Source organism: Miscanthus floridulus, chromosome 15, assembly GCF_019320115.1.
Source record: "Miscanthus floridulus cultivar M001 chromosome 15, ASM1932011v1, whole genome shotgun sequence".
In the NCBI taxonomy this organism is placed as follows: domain Eukaryota; kingdom Viridiplantae; phylum Streptophyta; class Magnoliopsida; order Poales; family Poaceae; genus Miscanthus; species Miscanthus floridulus.
Genome location: NC_089594.1, coordinates 82,466,335 through 82,478,398, shown reverse-complemented (window position 1 = coordinate 82,478,398; position 12,064 = coordinate 82,466,335). Strand labels below are relative to the sequence as shown.

Below are 12,064 nucleotides of genomic sequence, written 5' to 3'. Positions count from 1 at the left end.
TGTGTCAAAAGTTTGGTAATATTCAAAGAGCGCCTGCATCGGCTATGAACCCTATAATTAAACCTTGGCCGTTCCGGGGATGGGCTATCGATCTCATCGGTCAGATTTATCCGCCATCGAGCAAAGGACATAAATTTATTCTGGTTGCTACTGATTATTTCACAAAATGGGTTGAGGCAATTCCTTTAAAAAAGGTGACGTCGGCTAATATGATAGATTTTGTGAAGGAGCATATTGTTTACCGATTTGGTATTCCTCAAACTATCACTACCGATCAGGGTACTATATTTACATCCGGAGAATTTGATGAGTTTGCTGCAGGTATGGGAATTAAAGTTTTAAATTCTTCTCCATATTATGCTCAAGCTAATGGTCAGGCTGAGGCTTCTAACAAAGGGATCATCAAACTCATTAAGCGCAAAATTAAAGAAAATCCTAAGAGGTGGCATACAGTATTAAATGAAGCCTTGTGGTCATATTGGATGTCATATCATGGTGCAACCAAAGTAACGCCTTATCAATTAGTATATGGACACGACGCAGTATTACCTTGGGAAATTAAAATTGGCTCTAGGCGAATACGTTCTCAAAATCAGCTGACAGCCGATGATTATGATACTCTTATGAAGGATGAGTTGGAAGATGTGGCGGGTCATCGGTTAAGGGCTTTAGTTAGCATCGAAGAAAATAAGAAAAGAGTAGCTAGATGGTATGACAAGAAGGTGAAGGTAAACGAGTTTGCCGATGGAGATCTGGTCTGGAAATTGATTTTACCGATTGGGACTAAAAGTTCAAAGTTTGGAAAGTGGTCTCCTAATTGGGAAGGTCCATATCAGATAAATCAGTCTGTTCCTGGTAACGCATATATTCTAGAAACCCTCGAAGGGGTCGTGTTTCCCAGAGCATTAAATGGAAAATATTTAAAAAAATATAACCCTAGTATCTGGATGGATGCATGAAAGTATAAGTGCCGATAACTGTCCTATCGGCTAGAATTATACAAGGATGTCAATGTCTCGTAAAGTGCCGATGCAATAGACAAGATTTACAAGTTTAACAAGGATTGGATAGCCAATATCGCACGTAGGCAAATCTGGTCGGCTTCCTTCATTTCTTTGATGTCTTCATCGGCAGCACCTTCCATAGGCTTGAGTTTTTTCTTCATGGCCAAGGCTTTGCGAGCCTGGGTGTCTCTTTCTTGCTGAAGGGCCTTGATGGCATTGGGTAGCTGGCTTTCTTCTTGTTGAGCATGAGTTAAGGCTGTCTCGACTTCTTTCAATTCAGCCAATAGAGCCGTCTTCTTTGCCGATAAATCTAAGATTTTCTGCTTAAGTTCAGCGCCCGAAGTCTGCAAGTTGCCGATGCCCTTGTGCTTCTCATCGGCAATTTGTTTCAGTTGTAGCATCTCTTCTTTGAGTTGAGCCTGAGCTGCTCTATCGGCAATGTGTTGAGCAGCCCGTTGATATTGCAGTTGGCGGCTTTCTAAATGGGCTGCTGGGAAGAGTAGTTCTTCAACATCGGCAGGGACCTGGCCACGGATTGTTTTGAAAATTGCCTTTGTGGGGTCTGAGTCATCTACCAATTGGGCGGTATCCTGCTGTAACAAGTTCAGGAGAGCTTCCAACTTGGACTTAGTTTCTGCCGATATTGTTCCCAGTGCAAGGGAAGAACTTGTTTCCTCTCCATCATCGTCAGAAACGTCAATGGCAAAGGAAAATAGGCTATTTGGGGAGTCTTGTTATTGAGGAAAAGAAAAAGAGGTTAGTTAAGGATAAGTATGAATATTATAAATCGACTAGGTCAATCGGCTTACCTGTTTCAAGGCAATTTCCTGTACTTGGCTAGAGGAAGCAGCCTGGAGTATGCCGTGTGGAGGATCGGCTGAGCTTGCCGATGGGATATCCTCTGTGACCTCATCGGTGGTTGGCTCTTGGGGTATGATGACCGATGGTATGTCCTGTATAGGAGGATTAACTGCTTGCTCAGTTGCATCGACTGATTCTGGGCAAATTGCAGACATTGGGGCAGATGTGGGGATCGGCATGGACTTCTGTCGTTTTGGCTGTGCCTCGGCATCTGTTAAGGCTTTGCGCTTTGCTTGGGCATCAGCAACGGTTGGCTGGGGGGCATCGGCACTTGTTGGTTGTGAAGCTTGGACATCTGGTACGCTTGCCGATGTACCCATTTGTTGCTGCAAAACAAGTGTAAGGTATGATATTTAACAGATAAAATGTGAAATCAAAGGGATACCTCTGAAGGTTTGTCAGAAGTAGTGGTGCTTGATATCGGAGGAATTGCCGATGATGATCCAGCAGCGGCTCTTACACCCTGATGATTAATGTTAATACAGTTTGTGATCGGCATGAGTAGAAATAAACAGGGTTGTTACCTTGAATGCCTTGACCAGGGTTGTAGCAGCAGCCAATGGAGTGGCCCTAGCTGTAGCGAATTTGGACTTGGAGGTGATGGTCTTGGCACGGGTCTTCTGGTGAGTCAAAGCAGCTAAGGTGGGGGCGTTGTAACCGATCGGTGATATCGGGGAGACAGGCCGAAGATCGAAGGGTTTTCCACTTTTGCTCATAGGTGGTGCTGGATTGTTAACCTATCACGAGAAAATTAGTTACCGATATATGAAAGGAAAAAGCAGAAGGAAGTTAAAAGAAACTTACTGCGTCATCAGGGATGGCGTACTCAGGGTCGATCATGTGCCAATATGTGTGAGCAGATGTTGCAAATAGTTGTTCCCTCTACTCTCGCCACCATTACTTATATGATTCGGTGATGAAAGATACTGGTGTCCAGATGGATAGATCAACATCTGTAGTATCGGCATCGGGGGAGAGTCGCACTACCCTGCTCCAATCTGTTCCGCAGGTGATTGTTTCTCTGGGTTTGATCACATCGGCAAAACAAAGTTTGATTGGCAGTTGCCCAAAAGCCAATTGACGGGATACTGCTGATGGATTGTAAAACTCATACGTGATATTGGTGTTTTTCCCGCTATCGAATGTGTTTATTGGGATTGCCCTGGGAGTAATGATGGCCATCATGAGTTCATTATCCTGATTCAGAGTGTCATCGGCAAAGTTGAAAAGAAGGGGGAATCTATTTTCTTCGTCAATATAAGGTACCCAGGCCCTATGATCATGAGAAAGACCATTGTAGAAGCTTTGGAAGAATCTACCGATCTGGTCTTCATTGGCCTCTGTTCCAGGGAGGACAATTATGGCTTCACCAAAATTGAGGGGAGAGCGTGTTGCCGATTCCTCGTCCCCAAGCACATGGTCTTTAGCAATTTCTCATGGGAATTGTTGGGCAAAGAAGTCCCATTGCAACCGTTTGTGCATATGGGCATTCAGCCACATGTTGATGAACCACCACAGGCCTCCTAAGTTGCCGATGGGTTCGCCAAGCAAAAGTTTCTGAGACACTTGATGAAGATGATGATAAGTGGAGCTCAGAAGGTATCGGCCAAGAGGGAACCTTACACCATTGGCCAAGAGTTCAGTAGCGGGGAGGAAGGCGTTGGTTGGTCCTACTGATCGACCACAGAAGATAAATTTTTCTAACCACATATTCAAGAATGTGGCATGTTCCCTCTGGTTAACTGTCCTGGTCTTCTAGCATTCTTGAATGTATCCTGTCCAACCACCGATGTTGCGGGTATTCACCCTATATTCAGATTTTCTGCCATAGATGGAGCCTTCATCGGCAGTTGAAATATCCAAGCCAGTAAGCATGTAGACATCGGCAAGTGTGGGAGTGGCTGGGCCATGTCCAAACATAAAAGTGTTTGTTGTGTCTGACCAGAAGTAAGCAGCTACAATCATCATTGACTCATTCTTTTGCATATCGGCAATAGATAGCCTAATGCATTGGTCTAGCTTCCGTTCTGCCCAGTGTACTTGCATCGACCTATTAACCCTCAAGTACCAATCTTTCCACCCTTTGGTGGTTTTGGGCCAAGATCGGAATGTATCTTTCCATAAATTCAGAGAGAAATTTTGGGCTCTAAAGGGGATTCTGTTAACCTCTGCATTAATCAGATCAGTTGGATCTGGGTTGCCCATTGGTCCTAGGCATTGGACATGCAGCTGATCGGTTGGAATAACTAATTTGTTGCGCAGTTCCTAAGTTTAGAGGATCCGGAGAACAAAAGAAAAGAAAAATTACCAACTATATGAACTCGCAAAGACTAGAGGAATCGAGGTAAAAGGTAACAAAAGTGGAACGAACTGCAGGGACGTCGAAGTTGATTGCCATTATCTTGAGGTAGATGGGGGCACGAGCCGGAGACTCGAGGTTGACGCTGGAGAAGAGTTCTTGTTGGTTGAGGTCGCGCAGTTGTTCGTCGGAGTCGCCGCCGGAAAGAGAAAATGTCCAAGATTGGAGTCTGAGGGTAGAAGACGAGCGTTCCGGAGAAATCTATTTATAAGCCGCTTGGAGTAGGGGTATTTTGGACTTATCTCTATGCCGCGCGCATGTAGGTCGAGGTGGTTCAGATGGATATGGTAACTGTTCGCACGATAATCAGGGGATTGTACAGATGAGTTGATGGCAAGTAATCATGACTTGGAAGAGATATCGGTACAGGATATTTTAATTCTAAAAGTGGCGGCCTTATTATGTTAGGATCTTGCCGATGGATTATTGTTTCGGTATCTTAACCATAATCAAGGCAAGAGTGGTTGGCAATTGTGCGATATTTACTGAGGTGCGTGAATCAGGATTAGATTTGATTAGATTTGATAACAGATCAAGTTTTGGCTTGAAGGATGAGTTACGGTAATTGGGCGAAGGCAAACGTTATCTGGAGTAAATTTCGGAGCATTAATGGTTTTATACTCCGAAATTGGGGGGCATGTGTTGACACCATTTTTTGCACATGTCAAAATGATCAGAGTGGGTTAATCGGTAGGAGGAAAGTTACTGTATACACTGACAGCCAATGAAAATCAGCTTGTAAAGATGATTGCCGATGAATGGTGGTGATCGATGGAGAGGTTGATTTAGACTCAGGCGTTGCCGATAAGGTTGGAAATGTTATTGTCGATGCCGATGAAGGAAGACTTGAAGACTACTGCCGATGGAACAGGAAGTATGCCGATGGAGAGGAGGTCGGTGAGATTTCCATCGTAATCGAGGCGGACAGGGAAATAGATAGGAGTTGATTTCCTTTTCTATATTTGTTAGAGTATGATTCATGTAAGAGTCGCGTGTTTCCTTAGATATGGACTTGGTGTCCTAGTTATGTTTGGTTATGGCTCTTTAGATCAGGGTATAAATATAGATTGAGGGGCAATGTAATAGATATCAATCAATATCGAAACCAATTTTTATTACTATTTGCATCTACTTACTTTTTCGGCAACTTCGTCAATTTGTATATTTTTCCTTTTTTATGAGTTCTCATTGATTCGGCGAGTTGCATAGCTTCAGTGCGACCTTCGGCGATTCTCGAGTTCCGTGTGAGTACCTCTTGGCCGTGACTTCTAGGCGTATCGCTGTTGTCAGGACCAAAGTGCTCGTATCTTCATCCTTGTCGATTAACAGGTCAAATCCACTGGCACGCTTTGGATATCGATTTGGGTATTAGCCCTTTGTGTTTGCAGATCCACTTTTGCATCAACACCATGCAACCGATAAGCTTCTGAACATCCTTCACCTTTTTGGGCGGCTTCATGTCCAAGACAGCTTTTAGCTTCTCTAGGTTAGGACGTATGGCATCATAACTGACAATGTTACCGAGCAATATACCAGATGGAACACCAAAGATACACTTCTTTGGGTTTAATTTCCATTGGAATGTGTTAAGAGTTGCAAAGGTACATTCGAGGTTGTCAACAAGGGTGTATGCTTCCTTGGTTTTAACAACTACATCGTCAACATAAGCCTCGATGAGGTCGTCTTTTGTCTCGTCTTTGAGGCAGGCCTGTATGGCGCGTTGGTAGGTAGCCCCGGCGTTCTTGAGCCCGAATGACATGGTCATGTAGCAGTAAGCGCCGAAGGGCATGATGAAAGATGTCTTGATCTGGTCGTCCTTTTTAGAGCGATCTGGTGATAACCAGAGTAGCAATCGAGAAAGGAGAGCAACTCGCAATTGGCAGTTGAATCTATGACCTCGTCTATGCAAGGTAAGCCGAAGGGGTTTTTAGGGCAGTGTTTGTTGAGATCAGTGTAATCAATGCACATTCTCAATTCATTATTCTTTTTGCATACAAGAACCAGGTTGGCTAACCACTCTGGATGATACACTTCTTTGATAAATCCAGCTACCAAAAGCCATATAACTTCTACCCTAATAGCCTCCTTTTTGTCATGAGCGAACCGTCATAGCTTCTGCTTGATAGGTTTGGCCTTGCCGTCGACATTTAAGGAGTGCTCGATCAAGTTTCGAGGTACACCGGGCATGTCGGCGGGTTTCCATGCGAACACACTCACGTTGCTCCTCAAGAACCTGATGAGCGCGTCTTCCTATTTAGGATCCAAGTTGGCCCCGATAAGGGCCGTTTTGCTGGATCAACGTCGACCAGCTGGATCGCTTTGTGCTCTTTGGACTTGATGTTCTTACGTAGGGCCTCGAGCTCTAGGATCTCTAGGTGGTCGACTAGGGTCTTCTTGGCATCGAGCGTGGTCTTGGCCATGCGAATAGAGAGGTCATGAGCCTCTGCTATTTTGGAGCTATCATCCTCGTAGGTGTAAGCTGCGTATACATTGCCCCTAAGAGTTAGAACCCCTTTCTCGGTAGGCATCTTGAGCACCAGATGCCTGTAGTGAGGTATGGCTATGAATTTGGTGAGTGCTGGTCGACCAAGGATAGCATGGTAGGTGCCGTCGAAGTCAGCGACCATGAAGTTGACGTAGTCGGTGCGGAAGTGGTCCCGGGTACCAAATTGCACAGGTAGCGTGATCTGCCCGAGAGGTGTGGAGCTCTATCTAGGGAGAACACCCCAGAACTGTGCCTCATATGGCTTGAGATTAGCCTGGGTTATTTTCAGGGCTGGCAAACTATTCTTGAACAATATATTGATGGAACTGCCACCGTCAATTAGCACTCTGTCGAACTGAACCTTATTGCTACAAGGATCGAGAATCAGAGGAAAATGTCCAGGCTCAGGTATTGCAGCCCACTGGTCCTTTCTACTGAAGGAGATCTCACGATGAGACCAAGGAGGGAGCCACGGATCAGCGATGAGGTTGTCGGCGTTGGCCACGTTCAAGCAAGCGCGGGCGAGCAGCTTGCATTCTCATTTGGTCTCGATGGACACTTTGCCCCCAATGATGGTGTGGACATGATCAGTCAGCTTGACGTACTTGTGATAGGGATCTACATCTTCATCATTGTTGTCCTCATTACACTACTCCCCTGCGTCGTTAGGCTTGTCGGATGTATCTGGAGCCTGTTGGCGTGTGTAGATAGATTTGAGAACACGACAATTCTCCATGGTATGGTTTGACTTGGGATGGAGCTAGCAGGGTCCTTTTAGTGCTTTGGTGTAGTCTTCTTCATAGTTGCGATGTCCGCCACCTTTTTTAACGGTGTTAACCTCGCCATCGTCTTCCCGAGCACGCTTGCCCCTGTAATCGTCATGGCGACTACGCCGCTGATTACGCTGGTCACGGTGGTCGCAGGAATCGTTGCGCTAGTTGTAGCGATCAAAATTGTTGTTCCGACCATGGTTGTTGCAGTAGTCGTCATGGTGTGGGGGGTGGTCAAAGCATGGAACCCTTGCTGCTTCTTCGATGATTATCTTTTTAGCATCATCGGCATCCACATATTTTTTAGCAGTGGCCAGGAGCGCTGTGACTGATTTAGGTCTCTTGCGGAGGAGCTTGTACCTTAGGGCATCATGGAAGTGAAGACCAGTGATGAAAGCCTTGATTGCCTCGTTGTCGGAGATGGACGGGACTTTGATGCGCATCTCCGAGAAGCATCGGACATACTCACGTAGTGGCTCATCTTTGCGATCTCGAATCCACTGCAGATCGTATTTGTTGTCAGGTTGCTCGCAAGTAGTGATGAAGTTGTCGATGAATGCTTGCTTGAGCTCTTGCCAAGAATCAAAGTAGTTCACCGGCAAGCTGACCAGCCATTGGTGGCTTGCATGGCTGACGGCGACTGGGAAGTAATTAGACATGACGTGCTCGTCAGCCATGGCTAATCTGTACGCGGTTTCGTAGAGCATGACCCATAATTTGGGGTTCTCCTTGCCGTCGTACTTCTAAAGTTTTTTGAGCTTGAAGTTCTTGGGCCATATGACTTGGCGAAGGTGTGGAGTAAACTACTTGAAACCCAGAGGGCCGTGGTTAGTATCATATTCCATACGGCGATAGCTTTCGTTGGATGCACGATCATTGGCTGTTTGGTTAATGCGATCGTGTAGATCACATTCTCTGAGGTAATGGCGGAGATCGTTATTGCCATCATGGTGACCCCGGTTGCCACCCTGGTTAACCCTACGACCATGGTTATCACGGTGATTATCGCGGTTGTCTCGGCGGTTGTCATCCTAGTAGTCACGGCGGTTGTCGTCCCGACCACCATCATGGCCACCGTTTCCACCTTGACGGTTGTTTGATGGGTCGTTGTTGCACGAGCCACGTTGGTTGGGTGGCTGTGAGCGACATGAATACTAGCGGTTGTGGCTTGATTTGACTGAGACAAATGGAGCCCAGGCTTGATTTACAATCTCTGCGGTCTAGGCCATAGCAGCCGTCAGGTAAGCTTGTATATCATTACGAACTGCCTGGGTTTCTGGGGTATTGGGTAGTCGTTGCATTGTCGCCATAGCAACAACTATGTTGGTGCTTGGGGTCCTGAAGACCTGCTTGTCCCCCACCCTATCAAAGGCATTGTTAAGGTCACACGGTTGGACCCTTATGCGTTGTGCCTCCTCTTCTGCCTCAGCTTCGATTTGTTGGCGATTAAACTGGTCAATATTGCGTGCTTCGCGTGCTAGCCTTTCTTGTTCTGTTTCACCAATTGCCGCTGGTTTGTCATTACTGACAACATTAATCAAGTCTCCTCGCCTTGGTGGGAATGATGGGAATTGTGGGAACCCCAAGGCGTGGTCTGGGATATCCAGATTGCATTCAATGCCTCCATTGTCATGATGCTAGAGCTCGGTGTGGACGGAGCCATTAGATGTGATGTCGGACGAGGAGCTTGAGCCACCCTCTTGAACTATGTGGATCAATCCTTCTTGATAATCCTCAATCCGGACCATGTTGATGACGTCACACAGGCCATAGGGCTAGGCTTGGTAGTTCTCCATCGAGGTTTCATACTCGGAGAGCTAGAGACCCATCGCGGGGGCCGGCCGACGATGAACGGAGCGCCCTTCAGGAGTAGATGTGACCACGAGATCCATACTGAGTCATGTAGGATGACTGGCCTGAGCTGGTCGGGTAGATCTGTTGTGGGTAGTGGTTACCTGCTCATTAGGTTGACTTTGAATCGAACTTACCAGAGCTAGGGTTTCAGCAAGTTTGGTGCTGACCCGATCGATGGAGTTGAGCAGGTCGGTGTTGTCGATCTGCCTCCCTTTGTAGCAAGGAAGTAGACGACGGGTTGTCGGTGTGGCTGAAGACGATGCTAGCGTGGCCGAAGCCAGATCCACCGTGATCGGAGCCGTAGCCGATGCAGATGAAGCAGTGGTCGACGCAGATTGAATTCACGCCTCATCCGTGGTCATGGCGATGTAGTCGTCAGAGCCAGTGGTCCAGGTGATCTGGCCGATGGTGAACGTGAGGCCGTTCGGCACAGCCATGGAACCGGGGATGATGACCATCTTGTTTGTCTAGAGAGCAGTACGCACACCCCCTACCTGGCGCGCCACTATTGATGAAATATGGTCGGCAGTCTACCTAGGGGTATGCCTAAGGTAGTAGATTATCGACAGATAGATGCGCAAGCTACAAACAAGATGGTGACGCAAGACAAACACGAGGTTTTATCTAGGTTCGGCCGCTGTGAAGGCGTAATACCTACGTCTTGCATTTGATTGTATTGTTGTATGTCAATGAGAAATGTTTTTTAGAGGGGTCCCCTGCCCGCCTTATATAGTCCGGGGGGCAGGGTTACAGATCTAGAAACTAATTCTAACCAGTTACAATTGCCATAGGTGGCCAGATAAGGATTCCTATTCTAACTAACCAGGATCTTGCTTGATCTCCTGATCTACCTTGATTCCTTGCGTGGGACTCTGAACAAATTGGCCGGGCCACGTGTCATCTTCTAGTGGGCCAGACCCCCTGGTCCGTGCCGGCCCAAGCCTAGCCGTAAGGTTATAGGGGTTAATACCCCCACTGCCATACTCTTGCACTCGGCAAAGAAATTTTTTCTTTTTTTAAAAAAAATCTTTGCCGAGTGCCATGGCTCTAGCACTCAGTAGAGCTAGGAAATTGGGCCTCTGCTTCCCAGCTTTGCTGAGTGCCATGGTCATGGCACTCGGCAAAGCTCTCTTTGCCGAGTGTGGCACTCGGCAAAGTGGGGAAAAATGATATTTTTTTGGTTTTTTGCTTTCCATCAGCACAAACAAAGAAATCACATATATATCAACACACAACATAGGATATATCACATACACATCCATATTCCATCACATACACATCCATAACCCATCACATACACATCCACCATCCATAATACATCACACACAAATCCATTTTCCATAATCCATCACATACATTCGCATCATCCATGACAATATCCATCACAATATATATATGTCTCTAGTAGTAGTCCAACATAAGGCTAAGTCTAACACAAGTCCATGCAACATGAAAAGAAACAAATAAATGGTACCTACTGCTAGCCTCCCCACTCGGAGTTTGAACTGCCACCTTGAGGAGGGCTAGTTGTCCACCTGGCTTGTGGAGAAGGGCCACCTTGAGGAGTCCGATTTGAACCCACCGACTATTGCTGCACAAAGGAGAAGCGAATTCATGAGTATCTATAGGAGGACCACACAAGCTAAAGGAATAAACAACCATATATACTCACCGGAGTCCCTACAGGAGGAGGAGGAGCCACAACTAGAGCGAGCAGCGATTGGGGTACGACCACACCTGGCAAGGCCTGACGGCTCGCCATGAAGCTGAACATGTCCTGCAGCCTCTATGCCTTGGCTACCCTCTGGTCTTGTACAGCCTCCATCTCTAGCCAATGGGCCTCCACCTGGGCCACCTACTGGGCCTCGAACCTCTACAAGTCGGCCTGCAACATTCCACCCGCAATGTTTAAACAATGCAAAGGCAAGGTAGATGTGTAAAAGCAATGAACGATGAATAAAATAGTACTAACCTAGAGTTCCACCATCTACTGCTATGAGCTCTGCTGCCGAGAGTGTATAGGGAGGGAGGAGCTCGTGCTCCTTGCTCGAATCTCGGCGAGGTTGGGAACAGAGGCGGAGTTGATTGTGCTGTCCACCATCCAGTACTGGTCGTGCTACTTCCCTCCTCCCATCCTCATCAGGAGGTCTATGTCTAGGGGCTAGGTGGCCAGATTGAAGTCCTCCCCATGGCACTCGCAGGCCACTAAGGTGTACTCGTTAACCTTGCTGTGGACGCTCACGTTGGTGTACGCCTTGGGCCCGTCCACCGGGTTATAGGTGACTTCCGGGGTCGTCGCCTTGCCCTTGTGCGCCAGGGCGTACGCCATGAACTCATTACATTCCTGGCCTTGGTGCGCCTAGGACTGTGAGGAAAACACAAAGATGATTACAAGTAATGAGAATTGAGCGTTAGAATAAATAAATAAAGATGAAAACACAAAGAAGATTACCCATGTCTGGGCATATGCGCTGAGGCTCTGGTTGCTTTGGTGGTGTGGCACCCCACCCATCTACAGGCGGCAGTCCCGATGGATGTTGTGCTTCTTTGCCCAGTCCTTTGAGAGCCACCTGTCCACAATGGCCTCCCAGCAGAGGCGGTGCCTGGCGCACCAATCAGGACATTGCTGCATGCCATCAAGTTATTGATATGTCAGAAGATGAAATGAAGCCTATCTATTCTTCATGGAAGGAGTCAGTATTAATGTTTTGCATTTACCGAGAGGTACTGC

General features: G+C 46.9%; 1 pseudogene; it reads right to left on the bottom strand.

Moving 5' to 3' along the window:
* Window positions 1-11,662, bottom strand: part of LOC136507788 (phospholipase D alpha 1-like) — a 34,558-nt pseudogene extending 22,896 nt beyond the window's left edge.
* Between the last annotated feature and the right edge of the window lie 402 nt (window positions 11,663-12,064).